Raw genomic sequence first — 23,248 nt, 5'->3', positions numbered from 1 at the left:
TTCATCTCTGGCTATATAATATTTGTTTTTCATTACCTAATTCATTCCTTTTATTTTTTTTTCAAATTAAATGATATTTTAATATTTAGGGAATGAATTTAATTCCCTAAATTTAGAAATTAAAAGTAGTATTCATAAAATATAAATTTAAGGAATAAATAAGGTAATTAATGTAAAAAAATGTATATAAAATTTAAGATAAATTGAATATTTAGTAACGGTGACATAGATATTTAAGTAAAATGGTACTAATGATTATTTCATGTACCAAACCATTTCACTTTGGTAAAAATACAAGAAATGAAAGTCATGTTCAACTTATACATTAAATTCAATAAGAAAAACTAGATTAAAAAAATGATTATGATAAGTAATTTGAGAGAGTTTGTACGACTATTCATGCATAGTCTGATAAAATAATCAATTCATCTATTTTAGTGGTCGATTGCAGTAAAAAGTGAGTATATTCATTATAGGTATTTTTTATTATCTATTCTTAGGTTTGTGAATAAAGATAAATTACTTTGTTTGTTTATAGTCGACCGTTAAGTTACTAGGAGTTAGAAGAATTTTTTCTCTAGGGCATGTGTCTATTTAAATTTGATCTCTCCCATTGTAAGGAATCTATCATCCTCATATCTCTTAAATTTGATTATGTTTCATTATAATAAATCTATTCTCCTCTAATTAACTAGAAATTATATACAAAGACCACTTTGAATTACTCGACCTCCTTTACACAATCATTTATTCACATGATATATGTTCGAATTATACTAGATTAGATGTCTATCCGTGTTGATTGAGATGTCTGATTAAAAAAAACCAAGACATTATACAAAAATTGATTTCCATTCAAATAAATGGTACAAAACCTGACCTCCATTCTTAACAATCGTGTGACCGGTAAAAAAAATGGTAAAATCGAACCACTTAGTTCATTATTTTGTTGCTCAAATCATCATTTACTTTAAAATTTAAGATAATGTTAAAAAGTCTCATTTTTATTTGAATAAATTAACAAGGTATCTTAAACTTTCATAGCATTAAATTTAAAGATATTAACAACTAACGATTTCTATCGTATTCACATTGGTATATATAATATAACCTCGACTACCAACATTCAAAGATATAATTTTCACGTTCAAATAATTAAAGAAAATTAGTCATCACACATATATATTATTTCTATAATATAATATATGAATAAATATAAATTAGTAGCATATAGATTTATAAATTAGATTTAGTGTGTCAGGCTAATTCAGTAGTATAAATACAACACTTTAAAAATATCCAAAATATGTATAGAACTTTTTCCACTCGATCCTAATATATAAAATTAAAGAAAACATATTATTTATATAATAAAAATTAACAATAAATTTTAAAATAATTTTGAATGTAAAAATAAAAAAATATTAACATAATTTAATTTTAAATTTTACTAAAATTAATTATTTAAAAGTCAAAATTCTTAATTAGATAATATGATAATCAAAATATAATGAAGAACTTAGCCAAAAAATTAACTATTAAATAACATTATTTAATATTTAAATTGACTTGGTAGGGTGCGCCAAGCCTATATAATAGTGTAACATATAGGCGACACATAAGAACCCCAATAGCAAGCTATTGTCATGGGCTCTCCCCAATCAAAAATTAATTTAATATCATAGTGAACCAATGATCCACGTATCAGATATTAAACTGATAAGAACAGATACTACACTTGATCTTAGCCAAAAGGCCGAGAAAGGTATGAGTTCTTGTGTTGCACAATACTTTCTTTTATCTTCTCTTTCTCATTACACGTAGAGAAAACTTTCAATATGGGACTAAAGTTAGGCTACGATAACATCTCGAATCACTGCAGACGAGCAGACGTCTACTTAGCTATGGCTTGATGGCCGCGAGAAACGAAGAGTCTCACATCTCGAAGAAACAAAGACGCTCTCGCTGCCACTCTACGAAATCGGGAAAGCAAGCTGCGTGATTTTTGCTTCTTAAAAAAAACAACAAAGTTAGGGTTTCTTCTTCTTTTCCCTAGCCGCGCATAGCTTGACTCTGCAACTCTCCCCATTACCTGCCTTGAAGATGGTAGTCTTCCCTTTCTCTGACGAAGACACCTTTAGGTGTAATTCAATTCCCTGATTCGCTTGGCTCGTCATCCGCCGCCGCCTCTCTTCCAGTGCCAGTGCTGCGAGTTCATTGGGTTCCGTTATTTCATCTGCTACCGGCGGCATCCTTGTCTTGGCGGTAGCTACTGGAGAGTCCGTGTTCCTTAGGGACTAAAATGAGGTATTCACTTTCCTTTTTGCAGGACTATTTATCTCACATGTTATATATGCTACAAGTGATTGGAAATAATTAGTAAGGTTTCGTGCAAATTTTGCATGAACTAATTAAAGGGACATAAGAGGATCGTGTTACATATTCTGTTCTACTACAATTAATCCTAGTTTCGGTTGGGATATTATAGTATCTGGCATTACGAAAATTTTAATGATCTATAAGTTGATGCATGCTTTTGAAATTTGACAGCTGCTTTTAAATTTCTGCTGGCGCACTGTTACGTGACACAATCCACTACTCCATCTGCTACTCATCATCTGCTGCCGGCGGAGCAAGATCTCTGGATGAACTGCTTTTGAAGTTATTTCCCCAAAATTTAAAGATGATTCTTCCAATCACATTTGTTACAAAGTGTCAGCCTTTTCCTTGTCTGTTTGATTTTCTTTCTTTTACCAAGATGTATGCAAACTCCATTCCTACTTCCTAGTGTTTTAATTCGTGTGAATAAAATTAATTAGAAAACATGTCTCTGTAGTCAGAAACTTAGTTCTTTTTGATAACTCATGGGGAAGAATCTATGAATTGCTGAACAGCGGGAATAAATCTGTGTCCATTAGGGGATTGTAGTAGTTGCATTTTTTAGACAGTTTGGGTGTATTTTTTTGGTGATATTGTTGCCTCTGACGCTTTGATATCTACAGCCTACGGTCACTTTATGCTATTTGATGAACAAGATAATTAATTACTGCCTCAGGGCTTTGGTGGTCAAGCACTCTAGCGGCTAATCAAACACTTCAAGTTTGAATCCCAACTACGACATATTGCGGGGTATTCTTCCTCTAATAGGATGATGATTAATCTAAGGACATTGATAAACGTGAGCATTTTCCAATTTACTTTGTGAACATTTGAATACCTGGTATAAAAAAAATGAACAAGATAACCAAGACAAGTGGCATTCAGACATCCTACTACATGCATGTGGCGGTGACACTTGTCAGCATTAGTGAAGGCAGTTATGTATGGCGGTTACTTGAATTTTGTAGCCGTGGCGGTGACACCTGTCATCATTAGTGAAGGCAGTTATGTATGACAGTTACTTGAATTCTGTAGTCGTTGTTGTAATGCATTTCGTTTATATGAGTCATGAATTGTACAAGGCATGAACATTTAGAAGTGATGAGCCTTCTTGTGTGTAAGTCATTTGCAGATTTTTTTCCTTGTATTGTAAACTATTGTGTTAGTGCAAGGTTGGGCAGTGTAGCCCGTTAATTGTGTGCTGGTTTTGTTTCTGCCTATGCATGCTTGGTTCTTGCTAGTTATATTCCTTGAAAACATAATCAAGCACAAGACATCAAAAATTGGCTTGGCGCGCAAGTGTACTTGCACAAGCGTGGGAAATCTGCAATAATCCGTTGCGTTGCATGACCCTGTGACAATTGGTATCAGAGACAAGTTGTGGTTGTTGTCGTTGACGTTGCAAACATACATTCATGGCAAAAGATTCTAGCAATTCGTTTTCAAGTATCAATGCAGTGTGTGATCGCATTCTGGAACTTTAAATGAGATTGCGACGTGTGGAAGGATTACTCGGTGCTCCCTCGGGGTGCCCAACAGAATTGTTGTGGCAACAAGTTGAGGGCTTGTTGTGTTCTGTTGAAAGCAATGTTGGTTATGTTGCAGAACTAACAGAATTCGTGGAAAGGTGGACAACTTATTTGGGGGAAGATTTCAAATCCAAGGTGGGAGGATTCGAGCTTGAGATGAATTTGTTCAAGAAGGCGGTCGGGGTTGGGGTCGACTATGAATGCCTCTTCTTCTTTATCAAAATTCAAAGTCCTTGAACCGAAGGCATTCTCAGGAACCCGTAGTGCCAAGGAACTCGAAAGTTTTTTGTGTGATATGGTGACTTATTTTATGTTGCCAAAGTTCCTGATGCAGAAAAGGTGATCATTGATAACCCACAATCGCGTCGTAATAAAATGGTTTCAAATATCTCTTAGAATATACCCTTAACTAGCATAGTGAAAGGTAATCCAAGTTCATCTCCCAAAGACCTTGCAAAAGTGTTATAACTCATAAATCGGATCCTTATACATGCTTCTACGGGGTTTCCATTTAGTTAAGGAAATTGAACCAAAAGTAGCATTAATTTTCGAATAAAATGTAATGAAAAAAGAAATAGGAACTCAAATCCAGATGAGCAGTGACGGGATCCACTCAAAAACAAACTCACAAAACAAATCCAGATCTATACTCAGATTCAACAAGCACTCAGTAAAAATGAAAGGAAGAAACAAATCTAAAAATTCAGCTAACTCAAACAATGTAGATCTACAAAATTAAACAGCTACATATCTTAAAACTATACTGGAAATAGAATATAACAGAATACAGAAATGAAATGAAGAGAAGAAATAGACTCAGGTGAGCTGGGAATACCCCCATGTACTCATAGATCCTAGCAAAGTAATCTAGATCTCACAGAATAACGAAGATTGATTAGATGAGCTCTTATCCGGTTAGATCAATCAGCAGTATCAGAAGAAAGAATGCACAACATGAAGCACTCTCAAATCCTAGACATGATCGGAGCTTCAATGGAGGATGATCGCCGGCTACAAGATGAAGAGAACGAATTGAATCCACCGCTCTCTCTTCCTCTCCGCTTCTTCTTCCGTCCCCCGAAGTCCCCCTCTACCGTGCTTTATCCACAGTCTTTTATAACCTCTCCTAGCTCCTATCCAACGGCGATCAATGATCCAAATCCAATCTGAACGGGTGCAATGCACCTGGGTTGCTCCACTAATTCCAAATCTGATCAACGTCTCGGATTCCTCCTTCATCACCTACAAAAATCAATCAAAGAATATTTAGCAAATAACCCCACAATTATCACAAAAATTCATCAAAACCTATTTTGGTGAATTAATCATTTATCAAGGTTAAGGATACACTTTGAGCTCAATAAGTAGGCAGAATCCCCCAAAATAGAACTAAAATATCAAGCCAAAATGACTACTATCAAATTTCCCACACTTGCTTTTGACTGACCTCGGCAAACCAATTGTCATCCCTTCAAGCACCACTAACAATGTATTAAGAAGTGTAAAATGCAATTATTTATGCCCATCAAACAATTCAAAACATTCTTTAGATCCATACCCTTCACAATTCAACTAGCAAGGTAGTTTCAACAACTCAAGTAACCAAGAACAACTCATCCTCACTTATTGGGGATTAACCCCTTTCACTCTTCTAATTATATGTTGGAATGGAGTTCCTCTCTGATCCCGTCCGGAAGCTGAGTCGGACAGAGGCGGTCGCGGTGTCGCTAGTGTTGATGGAAAGTCGTTGGCCCTCCTGAATGACCTGGCCACCCGCCAAAAGACTCCCACGAGCGGATGACGAAGGGGGTGATGAAACTGCTGATCCTGCACACACTCAAACGAGCCCACCAGTTGTTAGAGACCAGAAACCAGGGAAAAAGTCCCCAGGTCAGGCCCTCCGACGCTCAAGTCAGGTACTTTTTTTCCCAGAAAATACAGAGAAAGGACGAAAAGTAAAAGATGAGTATGAAAATGACGAGTGAACGTACCTGCGTAAGAGACAAAACATCCCTTTTTATACTGCAACTGATGTTTCTAGAGTCTGACGGGTGTCAGGGAATGTCGGATGTCAGACTTTGTCTGGCGGTGGATGACACGTGGCGACCTCCTATAGGTCTGAGAAGGAATCAAAGGGCTGTGAACACCAGACCATAGGCATATTCTCTGACAGACAGTGATTATTCCCTGACAGGTGGTTACGATTCCTTGCATGTTTGTCGTGTAGTATCCGACCTCCTTATTCCATTGCTCCTGTAATGGCTCTTCATATTTACTGATGTCGACCTGTATGCATCGGTCTGCTTCCGCTTATCTTGAATCCCGACCTGTATCCTTGGTAGGCACACTCCCGACCTATCTTTGATAGGCACACTCCCGACCTGTACGTTTGTCCATGTATCTTGCGTCGCGAGGCTAGAAGTCCCGACCTGTATCATTAGTAGGCACACTCCCGACCTGTACGCTTCTCCATGTATCTTGCGTCGCGAGGTTAGAAGTCCCGATCTGTTGTTATAGTCTATACTAAAAGCCTAACTTTTGTAAACATTTATTTTTGAAATAAAGGAATCACATTGGTCAAAATATGCATTTATTTGTTAAATGTAATTTGTTCAATTAATTTATATAGTAGACAACATAGTGTGTGGTGTCACACACAGAAGATCATGTTGTCAGTTCTTTATAAATTATAAACAGTTACTCACGACTAAGATGGAAAGGAACAAATCATTGGAATAGTCATAGTGTAATTAGGTATTAGTTTATCTTGGCTAATAAATTACACTAGTACACTCTAAGTGTATTGAGTAGGACCATTTTAAGTAAGTTCTTTTTGTACTGACTTAATAAAAGAACTAGACCTTAGTTATTATGGAAGTGTATACTCTTAATCCTAATATAATAACAAACACATATATTTAATATTTATTTCTTTGACTTATCAAAGGGTGAGGTTTAGCTCGATAAATCAATATGTCCGATAAGTTGGGAAATGATATTACTTATAGTGTGTGTTGTTGATTATATAAGGAATCTGTGTCCTAGTTATCTAGGTTGAGAATGCCCCCAAGAGGAGCTCATAAGGATTGTCATGTTAAACCTTGCAGGTGGACTTAGTCCAACATGACAATAAAGTTGAGTGGTACTACTCATGGAGCTAGATATTAATTAAGTGAGTTGTCAGTAGCTTACTTAATTAGTGGACATTCGTAATCTTAAACACAGGGAGACTAACACACTCATGATAAGAAGGAGCACATAATGTAATTTGGAATTGGTGCGGTAGTGCGATAATAACTCTCTAGTGGAATGAGTTATTTTCGATGAACTTGAGTTGTATGTTCGGGGCGAGCACGGGATACTCAAGTTCATTAGAAGGCCAAAACCAATTTCTCCTCTAGGTCCTTGTCGTAGTCTCATTATAGCCTCAAGTCCATCCAAATGTAAGGCTTTTCTTGGTGTCCAAGAAGTGGCCCGGTCCAATGCTTGGTGACCAAGCAAGGGCCGACCACATCCTTTTCTATAGGGGTCGGCCCTATTGCTTGGTGACCAAGCATGTAGGGGCCGGCCACATTAATCAAACTAGGAGGGTTGTTTTGAATTTTTAAAATCTTCTCTTTGTAGAAAACTATAAGTTTTAAAAGAGAAATTTTAATTTCAAAAACTTTTCTTATTTGAACTAGGCCACATGTTTTAAAAGAAAGTTTAAAAGATTTTAAAACTTTTCTTTTTTAACCATCCTCATGGTTGAAGAAAAAAAAGAAGATAAGTTTTAAAATTTAAATTTTCTATCATCATGTTAAAAAAGGAAACTTTCCTTTTTTAACTCCTACTTTAGGAAATTGAAAGAGACCTTGTAAAATTTTATAAGAAAATTTCTCCTTGTAAAAATTTTATAAAAAAATTATTTCTTTCCTTTTTAAGGGGGTCGACCACCCTTGCTTGGTGCCCAAGCAAGGTGGCAGACCAAATTATAAAAAAAAAAAATCATCAAATTGATTTGGTGATTGATTCAATCAAGAGGAAAAAAAGGAAAATAAAAAGGGAAAAGGAAAAACTAGAGGAAGAATTTAATTTTTGTAAAAATTCTTCCCTTATTTGCCTTGGGCAAGTATTATAAAAGAAGGGGTGAGGATGCTTCATGAGAACACAATTCTTATTCTCTTGCTTGGAGAACCTCAAGTGGCCGACCCTCTCCCTCTCCCTCTCCCTTCTCTTTTCCCTTTTGCTCTCTTCTCTTTGGTGGTGGTGGTGGCCGGATTTTAGAAGAAGAGGAAGAAGTTTTTGGGTGGTGTTCATCATGGAGGATCGTTGCCCACATGACGTCTAAGGCGAGCCGAGGAATACAGCAGAAGATCTTGAGGTCATTAGCTTACAAAGAGAAGGTATAACTAGTAGTTTTCTTCCGCATCATACTAGTTATTTTCTTTGTAAGAATTCTAAATACAAGAGTCAATTAGATCTAGTTATTTCGAATTTGTTTTCGAGTTTGTGTTTTCTTCTTTTTCGAATTTGTGATTCGATTGTTCTTCTTGGTTAACCTAGAGTTATTTAAGGAAATTAAATATTAGCTTTCCTTAAAAGACTTTGTCTAGGCGGTGGTGGTTGCTCCCATATCCAAGAATGTCATGTGCCTCGCCATGCAGTCCTGGAAGCCAATTTTGGAAATTAATATTTAATAGAATTAATAACATAGGTGGATTTGAATCAATAGTGTTAAGTTCCGCTTGCGATTCAAATCTAAACCATTAAGAACAGATAAGTTAAATTTGGAATCAATGATGTTAAGTTCCGTTTGTGATTCCTAATTTAACTTCTAAAGAACACAATAGGTTATTTAAGGAAAGGTTCGACACTTGCACAAAAAATTTTTGTACAGTGGAACCGATACATTTTCCTAGGACTAACCAACAACTGGTATCAGAGCTAGGGTTTGCCTTTGTGTGTTTAGAATTCAAATAGGTTATGCACATGTCATATATAATTTAGGTAGGATAATAGTAAGATATGCTAACTCTTTGGTTGCAGGACTCCAACTATTATGGCTTATAGATGTTATGTGTGATTGGACCCTTGGACATGTCAAGGGCATTATCTTGTGTGTGCATGATTGTATGTAACTAATATAGCAGGAGCTTTATTAGCCCTAGGATTTTAGAATTTTATTTTCGATCTAGATATCATGTACATTCCCTCGTGGAATATAGGATCGATATATGTAAAATTCTATTTTTGTCGCGGATCGGATTCTTGCGAGGTGTGATACTTATGGAGCACCAGAGGCACAGCGGAATAAGAAGCAAGATGGATGCGACGACTCGACCTGATGGTGGTGGCTAAAGATGGCAGCAGCTAAGGTTGGAGCACACAGAAGACAGTGATGGAAAAAGGCCATAATAGTTAGAAAATAAATTTCCATATTTATTGCTTTCATTTACTGTGATGTGTGTGTATGCATGTGATGTATGCTAGGATAGTTTAAAATTCCTCACTTTAAATAACTAAGTGGGAGAGTGATTTATTTTATAAATTCCACGGTCTCCATTACTGGTTTGTAAGTGATGCAAACAAACTTGCGCGTTGGCTCTGAGTGCCTTCCTCCACATCGGATGAGTTTGTTTACGGATTACTAGATCAAACTTCCATTTAGGATGACTATAGGAAATTAATTAAGAGTGTGTGATCTTCCCCATCAGAAAGGATACAATCTTATTAATGGACTTAGTGTCAAGTAATGGTATACACTTAGGCACGTCTAATAGTATCCTACCAATCGGAGTCACTGCTATTATTTGTGTGACCAATGAAACCAACTATTAATTTTATTTGTCAAAAAGTTAGGTTGACAAGAATAAAATTAATGGGTAAAACCTCCTCTTACAAATGTTTGATTTTGTATACGCTACACTATCGTGACATACAAAATTTACGGTGTTTTGAGGTGTTGGTTAATTTAAAATAGTATTGTTTGAGAAATCAATATTATTCTAAATTTAGAGTCCTGACCAAAGTTACTTTTGTGATTCTTAGGATGACTTTCAACCCACTGGCCATCATACTAAAAGAGAACAAAGAACTGGTCCTAACTATATAGATTGGAAAAGGAATCTGGACATTATTCTTATTTCTTACTACTGAGAGCTATAAGTTTGTACTGACTGAGCCTTGTCCTAATGCGCCTAATGGTGAATCTACCCAAGAGGAGATTGAATATCATAGGAAATGGGTAAAAGCAGATGAGATGGCGCGGTGTTACATTTTGGTTTCAATGTCAAATGTATTGCAACATCAGCATCAAGATTTACCAACAACTTATGATATTATGAACAATCTCAAGGATCTCTTTGGTCACCAAGATCGGGCCTCTAGGCAAGAAGCTATGAGGAAATTAATGACGGCCACCATGGAAGAGGGTACTCCCGTTAGGGATCATATCCTAAAGATGATGGCTTATCTGAACGAAATACAAATCTTTGGAGGAGAAATTGACGGGGAAACCCAGATCGATATGATTCTCCAAATGCTACCCAGAAATTTTGAGTAATTTCGCCTGAACTATAATATGAATAAAAGGATGTATTCATTGGCGGAACTACTAACAGAACTTCAGGCAGCAGAAGGGCTATTTCGTCATAATTCTCATATTCACTATGCTGAAAATGGTTCTACTTCTAAATCGAAAGGAAAGAAGAAGAAGAAATAGGTCCCTGTCGTAGCCTCATTATAGCCTCAAGTCCATCCAAATGTAAGGCTCTTCTTGGTGTCCAAGAAGTGGGCCGGTCCAATGCTTGGTGACCAAGTAAGGGCCGGCCACATCCTCTTCTATAGGGGTCGGCCCTATTGCTTGGTGACCAAGCATGTAGGGGCCGGCCACATTAATCAAACTAGGAGGGTTGTTTTGAATTTTTAAAATCTTCTCATTGTAGAAAACTATAAGTTTTAAAAGAGAAATTTTAATTTCAAAAACTTTTCTTATTTGAACTAGGCCACATGTTTTAAAAGAAAGTTTAAAAGATTTTAAAACTTTTCTTTTTTAACCATCCTCATGGTTGAAGAAAAAAGAAGAAGATAAGTTTTAAAATTTAAATTTTCTATCATCATGTTAAAAAAGGAAACTTTCCTTTTTTAACTCCTACTTTAGGAAATTGAAAGAGACCTTGTAAAATTTTATAAGAAAATTTCTCCTTGTAAAAATTTTATAAAAAAAAATATTTCTTTCCTCTTTAAGGGGGCCGGCCACCCTTGCTTGGTGCCCAAGCAAGGTGGCCGGCACCAAGCAAGGTGGCCGGCCAAATTATAAAAAAAATTAAAATCATCAAATTGATTTGGTGATTGATTCAATCAAGAGGAAAAAAAGGAAAATAAAAAGGGAAAAGGAAAAACTATAGGAAGATTTTAATTTTTGTAAAAATTCTTCCCTTATTTGCCTTGGGTAAGTATTATAAAAGAAGGGGTGAGGATGCTTCATGAGAACACAATTCTTATTCTCTTGCTTGGAGAACCTCAAGTGGCCGGCCCTCTCCCTCTCCCTTCTCTTTTCCCTTTTGCTCTCTTCTCTTTGGTGGTGGTGGTGGCCGGATTTTAAAGAAGAGGAAGAAGTTTTTGGGTGGTGTTCATCTTGGAGGATCGTTGCCCACACGACGTCTAAGGCGAGGCGAGGAATACGGCAGAAGATCTTGAGGTCATTAGCTTACAAAGAGAAGGTATAACTAGTAGTTTTCTTCCGCATCATACTAGTTATTTTCTTTGTAAGAATTCTAAATACAAGAGACAATTAGATCTAGTTATTTCGAATTTATTTTCGAGTTTGTGTTTTCTTCTTTTTCGAATTTGTGATTCGATTGTTCTTTTTGGTTAACCTAGAGTTATTTAAGGAAATTAAATATTAGCTTTCCTTAAAAGACTTTGTCTAGGCGGTGGTGGTTGCTCCCATATCCAAGAAGGTCATGTGCCTCGCCATGTAGTCCTAGAAGCCAATTTTAGAAATTAATATTTAATAGAATTAATAACATAGGTGGATTTGAATCAATAGTGTTAAGTTCCGCTTGCAATTCAAATCTAAACCATTAAAAACAGATAAGTTAAATTTGGAATCAATGATGTTAAGTTCCGTTTGCGATTCCTAATTTAACTTCTAAAGAACACAATATGTTATTTAAGGAAAGGTTCGACACTTGTACAAAATTTTTTTGTACAGTGGAACCGGTACGTTTTCCTAGGACTAACCAACACCTGTATCCTTAGTAGGCACACTCCCGACCTGTACGCTTGTCCATGTATCTTGCGCCGCGAGGCTAGAAGTCCTGACCTGTATTCTTAGTAGGCACACTCCCGACCTGTACGCTTGTCCATGTATCTTGCGATGCGAGGCTAGAAGTACCGACCTGTATCCTTAGTAGGCACACTCCCGACCTGTACGCTTGTCCATGTATCTTGCGCCGCGAGGCTAGAAGTCCCGACCTGTATCCTTAGTAGGCACACTCTCGACCTGTACACTTGTCCATGTATCTTGCGCCGCGAGGCTAGAAGTCCCGACCTGTATCCTTAGTAGGCACACTCCCGACCTGTACGCTTGTCCATGTATCGTGCGCCGCGAGACTAGAAGTCCCGACCCGTATCCTTAGTAGGAACACACCCAACCTGTACGCCATGATCCCTGGCTCAGTATCCTGGGCTGGCTTCTCCTGACCTGTTCGTTGTGATCCCTGGCTCAGTATCTTGGGTCGGCTTCTCCTGACCTGTTCGCTATGATCCACGACTCAATATCCTGGGTCGGCTTCTCCAGACCTGTTCGCTATGATCTATGGCTCAGTATCCTGGGCCGGCTTCTCAAGACCTATTCGCTATGATCCACGGCTCAGTATCCTGGACCGACTTCTCTTGACCTGTTCGCTATGATCCATGGCTCAGTATCCTAGGCCGGCTTCTCCTGACCTGGCCTGTGGGTCCAACCTCTAATTGCCACAGAGGCTGGATCTCGTCCACTCTGTAATCTTAACCTTTGATTGTCCCGTTAGCTGAAGCTCTGACCACTGCCACGCAAGCCTGACTTCTCCACGGGGGCCAGACTTATGACCATCCCCTAGGCTTGACTTTTGGCCATGTCAGCCGCCTGCCCCCCTTCTCATGCACCGTATCACAAGCCTCCCCCTCAAGTCTAGTCGAAGGAGGCTCTAGTCCGATTGACTAGACCCCAGTCCCTTTGTTATCTGACCTGATTTTCGCATCTCCTGCTGACCTGCTTCCCTCTATCTCCTTTAGAATTGCTTGCCTTCCCAGTAAATAAGTGGAATTACTGATACGTGCATATTGATTCTTCGATTTCTGCACATACATTTTTCCTATAAGTGCCACACTATTCTCTAAGCGTCAACTCATGTTTCGAGGAAATCCCTTCACCTTCTCCCTCCTTATAAACAGGTTCGTGTCCTCTTCCACTGCCACACCTACTTCTATCTTTTCTTTTTTCCCGACTATCCTCCTCTAGCTCATGGAGCCTACCGAGCTATCTTCTTTACGTTACCAGCTGGCTCTTAAAGAAAAAGCTTTGTGGGACATGACACTAAACAGGGATCTTCAGACCTCCCTCCGTAGGGAAATGGAAGAACTATGGCAGGCCGCCAAGTACAGAACTCGGGCAGAGGCGGCTCTTAAGATGAAGGCGCATGCAGACTTCCAGGCTCAGATCCATCATATCCTTTACCAGAAGATGAAACATGAGGACGAGGTGACCTCCCTGAAAGAGGAGAGCCGGCTAAAGGACGAGACCATTGGACAACTGCAAAACTCCCTCGAACTTGTTAAAGAGGAACTGACTCACGTAAGGGCTTTTTTAGAGGGTAGGGGACAACCCTCCGGATCTGGTAGCAATGTAAACCCCTAAAGAAAGAATGTTCACCCTTTTAACGAAATAAAACATGTTTCTTGACCCCATGTCCCTTTGTTCTCATATCATTGTGTTTCTATAAAACACCTGCATTCTTCTAACATTTCTAGCAAAATTAATAAGGATAATTTGCTTACCCAGCTTTCTTCTTACCTCTCAAGATAATTTGCTTACCCATATTTCTTCTTACCTCTCACCAGAAGATCAAAAGGCTTGCGAAGCTAAGACGTTTGAGAATATGCCTGCCAGTTTTCATATTTACCAGAAATAATGGAGATATAGCTTACCGACCGGTTAGGCACGAGAATATGTCTTGTTGTATTTTGTTCAGGCGAATGTAAAGGGTACCGACCGGGAAGGTCGTTGGGCGTGAGAGTCATGCTCACTTATAACTCGCACTAGGGCGAGAGTCTGGGATAACCGACCGGGAAGGTCGTTGGGCGTGAGAGCCGTACTCACTTATAACTCGCACTGGAACGAGAGTCTGGGATAGCCGATTGATGTATGGACGAATCTGTCACATCCGCTAATCAAATTAACAATGTATTATATTCACTGAACCCCTTAATTAAACAATAATGCCGTAGTAACGAGCCCAGGATCGATCCGAGGAACCAACGGTAGAATGTAATTTAGGATTGTCTTTTTATTCCTATTTTTGGGGTTTTCGATATAAAATTGGAGTTGGGGGTTTTAAAGCTTTGAATATAAATCTACAAAGGAAAACACAGCAAATAAAGAGATTAACCTAAAGCAAGAATGAAATCTAACAATGTGCCAATGTTCCAACCATAATGCATTGTCACCCTACATTATAATTAAACCATCAACACATTTAAACTAAATATGAAATAACGAGACAGGAATAAAATCTGATCTAAAACAAGCTACAAAACAATAATAAAAGTAAACTAAACCCTAACCGATCCAACTCACAATCAATCCATACAAGTTTCACACTCAAGCCGTCACACAAGAGTGCCAAAGTCGAGACCACCCAACTTTGGACCTCAATGGAGCATCTAAGCGGCGTATCAGCTCCAGGTATGCTCCGCAACGCCGACGGACCACCCCCGACGAGCTAGAACAACCCGAAACCCAAGTAAATGCCGAAAATGCTGGAAATATACTACCGGAGCTCTCTGGACCTGGATGGAAGTTGTGGATTGCGGATGGGCATCGGATGAAGCTCAATAACGCCGGCGGACCACCTCCAAGCGTCACTGATGGGAATCGGAGCTCAGATTTGGAGGACCACCTCCAAATCTGAGGTGAAACAGAGAACTGCCGCAAGTAGAAAACGCGCCAGAAAGAACACTCGCCGGCGCTCCAGATGATCGGGATGAGCTACTAAGAAGTCCTCCACCAAGGTAGAAACTCGGGAGGATGATCGGAGAAGGAATCGGGGCCGAAATCCGGAAGAATCGCCGCGGGACGAAGCTTCTGTGCTGTGGAGGATCGACAAAGGAAGATGGGTACTGTAGCTTCTGTTTTGAATCAGATCTGGATCTGAACGGACGGCTGGGATTGATTTGGAGCTAAATCAACGGTGAAAGTTTGCCCAAAATCCGATCTGAAGGTACTGATCTTTCTCTAGGGTCTGGATCTACCCTCCCGTAGGTCGGATCGATCAGATCATCACTGGATGGCCCAGATCTGCCCAGTCTTCAATGAACGGCCCAGATTGTTTCGGCTGGATCAATGGCTAGATGAACTCAGATCTGGATCAAAACTTCTGGATCTTCATCAATGGCTCATATCTGCTCCCCATTAGGTTGGATCGGCCAGATCTTCAACGGATGGTCCAGATCTCTCCTATTCTTGATGAATGACCCAAATCGACCCAAAGCTTGATCTTGTCTTTTGAACTCCGATTCGAGCCCAATTCCGGTCCAAATAGATCCAAATCTACGATCCTTTGATGCCTACAAAATAAGAATCAAATATTAGCATCAAATAACACCAAAAATAATATAATTTGCAATTAAGTCCAAAATCTATGCAATGCACAAAAATGTAATGTAACCATGATTTAAACTATGAAACCAACATCAAAACCATGCATAAATGAATCAAAATAATGCAGTAAAATCATGGTTATCAAATCCCCCACACTTAGTCTTGAACGTCCCGTGCAAGTAAAGAAAACTAAAAATCATCTCCACAGAAAATTCTCTAGCAATATCTAAAAGATAGTAAAAAGAATTTAACTAAGACCATCTAAAGATCACAAACAATCATGAATACAATTCAAACAATAATCAGTAGGTATGGTAGTTTCAATCCAATTGAAAAATTAAGCAAATTGCAATCTCACAAAGGATTTACCTATTCTAGTTCTCACACTCAAACATGTGTATAAGTGGAGCTCACTCAATGCAACTCACAACATTTCACTACCATAAGCTTGCTTATTTTCTAATTCTCCACCACTATAAAACATAGCATACATGAATCAAAAGGATTTATCAACAAGAATTGAAATGGAAGCAAAAAGAACAATTTAAGTGAATGAAGTGGCAAAGAAAAGTATTCAATGAAAAATTGAGAAGATGAGAGTATTGGAGGAATATACTTGATGAGTTGACCAATTTGATGTAAAAAGAGATGAATACCATTTGTCGTTACCAATTCAAAATATCAAGCTAACCTCTCATTCAATTTGAATGCAAACATAGAATCTTGATACTCTATCTCCAACTTTGATACTCTCTTGAATGTGCCAATTTTTTTTTTCACTGTTTTTACTGAATTTCCACTTCAATTCTATCACTTCAAAGCTAAAACCATCTCACAATAATTAATCAACAAGAATCCCCTCCCCCACACTTAAAATTTGGCCGTCTCGGACAATAAAGAACCACATACTTTCCAATTCTTAACACACTTTAAAAACCACTGTTAATCTTCTTTCTTCAATTTGCAGAATTTTCTGTTTCTTCCTTTCTCTGTTTCTGATTTTCAGATTCAAATTCCAGCATCATCCAGCAATTTAAGCACTCAAATTATTTTTCAGCAGCATACAAACCATTACAAGGAAGAAATTAACCACAACATTTGATTCCTCATCAGCATTTATCAACACAATTACTCTTGCTTCACACTTGTAGCACCTGTGACATTTGGATTAGTCAATGTTCAGGAAGTTTGTAAGAGAAGTTGGCACAAAATAGGGTTGAGATGCCAAGTCAGATTCTAAATTCTGCACTTCAAAATTTTGATTCTGGAAAATCCAGATTTCTTGAATGCTAGAAAAGTAACCTAAAATTCCAGCTAAATTAATGACAGCAGCAAAATTCCAGAATCACTGCAATTTCTATTAGATTCTGCAATTTCCAACACTCCAACTCACTGCAAGGGCCACCAGACTTGAGGTTCAGTTTCTGAAAATTTCAGAAACTGTAGTTTTCGTTTTCAGATTCAGAAATATGATTCAGAAACTTCCAATTCCAATTCTGCAAATGGATACTGGGTCTTTAAGATGTGTTAGCTACTGTTTGTTCAAATGAAGCTAATGTATCACCCATAGCTACACAACACTGAAAATCAGAACTCTGCACTTCCCAACTTGCAGCACCTACACTCACTTTCAATTCACGTTTTGTGTTTCAATTGTGTTGTTTACTTCATGTTTAAACCTCATAAAAGTATCATTTCTGATTTCTGCAACTCCAGAATTTCTGCACATTCAAGAAATTGACATAAAAACAAAATCTGCGGCTGGTCAATTCCATAAATCAGCAGCTTTAGCATTCTCAATACAGCAGCTTCCTGCTCAATTTCGAATTCTGAAGTAACCAGCTCAATAACCCCTGTTATGCCATACAGATTCTGAAGTGCAACTTATGCATTATCAGCTTCTGCATATTCAGATTCTGATTTGAATTTGAAGTCTTACTGCAGGTTCGGATTCTGTGGACAACTTGCATGAAGAGGAATTCTACTCGTCAATAAGATAATAAAGGCTTTGCTCAAGTATTTTACCAACATAGGAGCCCCCTATAGCTTGCAAACATCATTTCTAATTGACACCAAGAAATTAGAACATGCATTTCGGAAACTACATTCTAGTTTCTGATCTTATGTTTCAAAATTCACAATTAAAGGAAATTCATGCTCCATTAAACAATTCCAGAAGTCAAGTTCAAACAAAAACTGTTATTTTTGACCAGCACTGTACAACAAAAACTTGGCACACTAGATATCTAAGTTGATACATTCTCTAAAAACCAAGAACACTTCCAAAAATCAGAATCATAAGGGTTCAGGAATAAGCAATCTTCATCAGTTCTGCAATTTCAGAATCTGAAGTTTAAGTAATTTCCTTCATATTGCATAGAATAAGAATCAATAGAATTCAATGCATATCCATCAATTTGACAAAGAATTATACACAAGAAAAGACTTCACTTAGCCCTGCAATAATCAGAACTTGATAATTTCAGCTTAAGTTTTGAAGAATTGCACTAATCTATTTCCAACTTCCATCTCTTTACTCTTCCAGCAACTCCAAATTCAGAATTCAGAATCATAGAAAGGTCTCATTCATCACTTCAGCAGAGTGCAGAATTTTCAGCTCTAGCCATCCTCAAATTGCAAATTCAGCAGATTCAGATTTCTAACCTACTACAATTACTACACTTGAATTTCTGTGGTTCTAGTTTCTCCACAAGAATTATTCTATTGGACCACAAGAAAATTCTATCTTCTTCAGTTTTCAGCAGTCACTGAACTCCCCTCACAGTCAAGTTACAGCAGTTTTGGTTCTGAACAAGTGTCTTGACTTTGTATCAATCTATCACGTTTAGTCACACAATACTTCAATTCTTCTTTCATCTTGTCTCTTAAGACCCCTATCAATGCATACTCAAATGCTTTCCAGGTTCCAGCAGTTCTAGCTCTTCACAATTCAGTCCAATTTGGCACAAAAACTGCTACAGAACTCTGCACTTTGTTCATTCTGTTCCTGCAACTAGCATTCATTTTCAGAACTCCAATTTCAACAGGGGTCCTCCAGAATTCAGATTCAAAATTCCAATCTCTGATTTCTTAAAGCCACAAAGTTTTACACTCAAGCAATGAGAAAGAGATAGAGCATCAAGTAACAAACAACTAACTACACTTCATAGATCCATTTCAGAATGCATTACTGGATTAACTCAGTTCTCAACTTTTGGCACTCAAAGCTCCTCAGCCTTTCAGAAATCTAGTATTAGCAACAACAAAGTTGGCACCAATTCCTTGAGTAGGACAACAAGTGGCAAAACTGAATATTTCTGCACAGATTTGATATTCACCAAAATGGTACATTAGAAACTTGAGTTGATACATTCTTCATAGCTTGATTGGTTTCGTTCCTGACCTTAAGTACAATTTGTTCTTGTTTCTTCGTCTGCAGTAAGTATAGAGTTACTGAGTTGGTCCATTCCTGCAATTCCAGTTCAGCACTTAGCTTCTAAAATCAATTTTAGTTTCCAGCAGCACTGTTCAGACTAAGTTTCTGAAATTCTTCACTGCTCAATTTCCAGCACTACATTTCATTTTGATTCCATTCTTTGAATTTAGTTTCACTTCCCACTTGGAATCCACCTTTACCTTCTTTATTTCTTCTCATGCTTCGAGTGTGCTGTCAAGTATCCAAATTGGTAACTTGGTACACATGAAAAGAATTCTGTTTCAGCTCCATTTCTGATTTTCGTGTATTGTTTCAGTGATCCTTCACTCTGAAATGTTGTTCATAAGTTGAAAAGGCCACCAAGCAAGGATACTATTTGTTACAGCACAACTCAGCTCCTGCTCATTTCAAATTCTTCAGCTCTACTACACTCAATTCCACTCTGCCATAGATGTGAAATTCAATTGTATTGGTACAACACTCTTGCATTTCCAATCTTCCTCATATCCAGATTCTTCACATAAACTTCACAGTAGAGCTTCAAGGTTCATAACTAAACAAAATGTAGCATGCAAATCTTTCCATTTCCATATCAAGCTACATAAAAAAAAAAAAAAAAAATTCTGCACTCCCTGCTCAAGTTTTCCATTGAATCAAAAATATGCAAAGAAACTTGGCACACAACATGTTTCTGAATTCTTTGCTGTAATGAAAATGTAAAACTGATCAGAAATAGGATTCAACTTCAGGAATTCGAACTCTATGAAATTGTAGACCCATATCATGAGAAATATTTTCTAAAGATTTGGTTATCCATTAGCAACAAAATGGGAGGTGCTTCTGTAAAGGAAACTTGGCATGCAATTGGTTATTCATGAATCCTGATACTTTTTTATCAAATTCCCAATCAGCAAAATCAGCCACTTCATTTCAGGTTATTCTTTTCTACACTTGTGGATGATCCTTACCCTTTTTAACTTCTTGAATCAGAATTTCAAAACAATAGCAGATTTCAGGATCTGGTGGAGTAATTACTACATGACTCTTAGGATTCCTTATTTGAACTAGAATTCAGCAACCCATTTAAGAATTTCAGAAATCCCAGCAGCCACACCAATTCAATCAGAATTATTCAGCATTAGGCTTCCACATATTTCTCCTACAATTTCTACTTAGAACAATGTTTCAGATTCAACAACTTCATAAATTCAGTTCTTCATCAATACTTAATTTCAGCACATGCAGATTTCAGCTTCATTTCACATCTTTCTGTAGATTAAGCACATCAACATCTTCTTGCCACATATGTCTCCTAGAGTTTTGAATGTATCAACATAGTACCAAGTTTTAAGATTCAAAACAATTGTAGCTTGCTCTTAACATGATAAAACTCAAGAAATGGACACATTTAGCATAGAACATTAGAGCCATTCTTTCACAAACGAATTTTCCGAATTTTGCACCATAAACACCTCCTAAAATCAGCCCTTGCTCAAACATTTTCCAAATCTTGATCCATTTCTGCCATTTCAAATTCAGTGATGTTCTTTCCCCCACACTTAAAATCTTGGACATCCTTACTCATCAAGCAATTCATCCAAACTCTCAATGAAATAAAAGAAATATAACAAGCAAAGAGAATTAAGATTTAGAATGCTAGATGAGAATGTTTCAAGAAAATTATGAGGAAAGGAATTGGAAAGTATGGGGAACAAAATTGACAAAATCCTCAATTTCCATGCATACTTATGATATTGTGATTTTGAAAAGAAATTAAGCAAGTTCTAGAGTTTCAATTGCTATGAGTGCATGCCACACAAGAATATAATAGTGTTTAGGCTTAAAGTGGACCTCACTAGGTATTTTTATGCAATCAAGCTTGATTAATCAAAATGGAATCCTCTACCAAATTAACCAATACCATGTAAGAAAAGCATCCAATCATGTCAAATGACCTAAAATTGATGATCAAATTTAAGAAGCTTTTACCATCTTAAAAATATCACTAAACAATTCATGGAGACTTTTATTCAAATGACGTGCTATGTATACCAAACTAAATGCAATGTATGAAAGTAAAATGCAAAATAAAATGCAAAGTGTAAAAACAAAGTGCAAATGCAAAGTATAGAACCAAAGAAATGTATAACGAATTTATTAACAAAGCATGAATTAAAATGCAAGAGAAAATAAAATTGAAACCAACTCCCCTTTAAATTCCCAGTGGTTGAAGAAGGTTTAGAAGTAGAATCCACCCCGGAAGTGGAGTAATCATGGTTCCACTCGAATTCTTATTATTAATCATTTTTCCTTTCACCATTCTTTCCGGAGGTCTTAATCGGTTCAGTTTTAGCACCCACTCCGGAAGCTTGTGTTCTCCTACAACATCAATAAAAGAAAATACCTCCCACACGCATGTGGGGTAAAAAGAAAATAGGAGAATATCAGTGTGGTTTAAAGATATTTCAAGAAATGAATCACAACTAATAAAATCAACAAATGGTACCTCTATAAAATTCTCTGAAAAATTACACAAAATACTCACCTTGTCATCTTGAGAGGTACCTGGAGTGGTGTTTGTTACCTCTTTCTCATCAAATGAATGCTCAGACTCCAGTTCTGGCGAATGTTCAACTTCATGTAGTGATTCTTGGGTGCTTGGCTCCATAGCACAAGTCCCTACACTTACATCATCTATTCTTGGTGATTCTTGAGGTAATGCTTCCAGTAAGCACTCCCCTACACATAAATCATCTTCTGCAACAATACCTGCATCTTCAACAACATCTAAAGCAACACTATCAGTAGAATCAAAAGTAAGTTCAACTACATCATCTTCACAAATAATATTAGAAAATTCTTGTGAAGAAATAGAAGCAGTGTCAGGCCTGACAAGAGCTCCACAATCCATCTCTTCACTGGAGTTCTGTGCTTGTAACTGATTAATGGATGATGCAATCTGATCTAACTGAATCTGTATGTTCTGTATCCTTGCAAATTGTTGCTCCTGATGCTCACTCATTTGTTGCATAATTTCATTGAATTTCCAAATTGATTCTTCAATTTGTTCTTGTGCATCCTCATACTGATATTCAGACGCATAAATCCCTGTCTGAGGCTGATAATAATGACTCTGACTCCAATCTCCAAAATACGGATAATATGGATCCATGGTAGTAAGAATTTCCTGTTCTTACACTGAAACACTAGCAAATAAAATCAGAAGACTCAGGAACAAATAAAATCAAACACATGGATATATAATCATGAAAGCAATCAAAACAACAATCCTAAAATTACTAAACATTGCATATTACAATTTCCCCGGCAACGGCGCCAAAATTTGATGTAGGGACGAATCTGTCACATCCGCTAATCAAATTAACAATGTATTATATTCACTGAACCCCTTAATTAAACAATAATGTCGTAGTAACGAGCTCAGGATCGATCCGAGGAACCAACGGTAGAATGTAATTTAGGATTGTCTTTTTATTCCTATTTTTGGGGTTTTCGATATAAAATTGGAGTTGGGGGTTTTAAAGCTTTGAATATAAATCTACAAAGGAAAACATAGCAAATAAAGAGATTAACCTAAAGCAAGAATGAAATCTAACAATGTGCCAATGTTCCAACCATAATGCATTGTCACCCTACATTATAATTAAACCATCAATACATTTAAACTAAATATGAAATAACGAGACAGGAATAAAATCTGATCTAAAACAAGATGTAAACCCTAACTTAGAACTTAAACTCTAAACAATTAATCAAGCACAACTTAAACTCAAATTAAACTACAACAAGGTAAAGAAATACTAAATTACTTGCATAAAAACATAACAACCATTAAAATAAACAAGTTCTAAGCTACAAAACAATAATAAAAGTAAACTAAACCCTAACCGATCCAACTCACAATCAATCCATACAAGTTTCACACTCAAGCCGTCACACAAGAGTGCCAAAGTCGAGGCCACCCAACTTTGGACCTCAATGGAGCATCTAAGCGGCGTATCAGCTCCAGGTATGCTCCGCAACGTCGACGGACCACCC

At 37.3% G+C, this 23,248-nt stretch overlaps 1 non-coding gene across 1 annotated transcript; it reads right to left on the bottom strand.

The window, feature by feature from the left end:
• Nucleotides 1-1,572: 1,572 nt before the first annotated feature.
• LOC122028316 lies at nt 1,573-1,769 on the bottom strand. The gene has a single exon (XR_006124722.1). It is a non-coding gene; the product is annotated as a U2 spliceosomal RNA (small nuclear RNA).
• Between the last annotated feature and the right edge of the window lie 21,479 nt (nt 1,770-23,248).

The sequence above is a fragment of the Zingiber officinale genome, chromosome 10A, assembly GCF_018446385.1.
Source record: "Zingiber officinale cultivar Zhangliang chromosome 10A, Zo_v1.1, whole genome shotgun sequence".
In the NCBI taxonomy this organism is placed as follows: Eukaryota; Viridiplantae; Streptophyta; class Magnoliopsida; order Zingiberales; family Zingiberaceae; genus Zingiber; species Zingiber officinale.
This window is presented reverse-complemented; position numbering and strand designations above follow the sequence as displayed.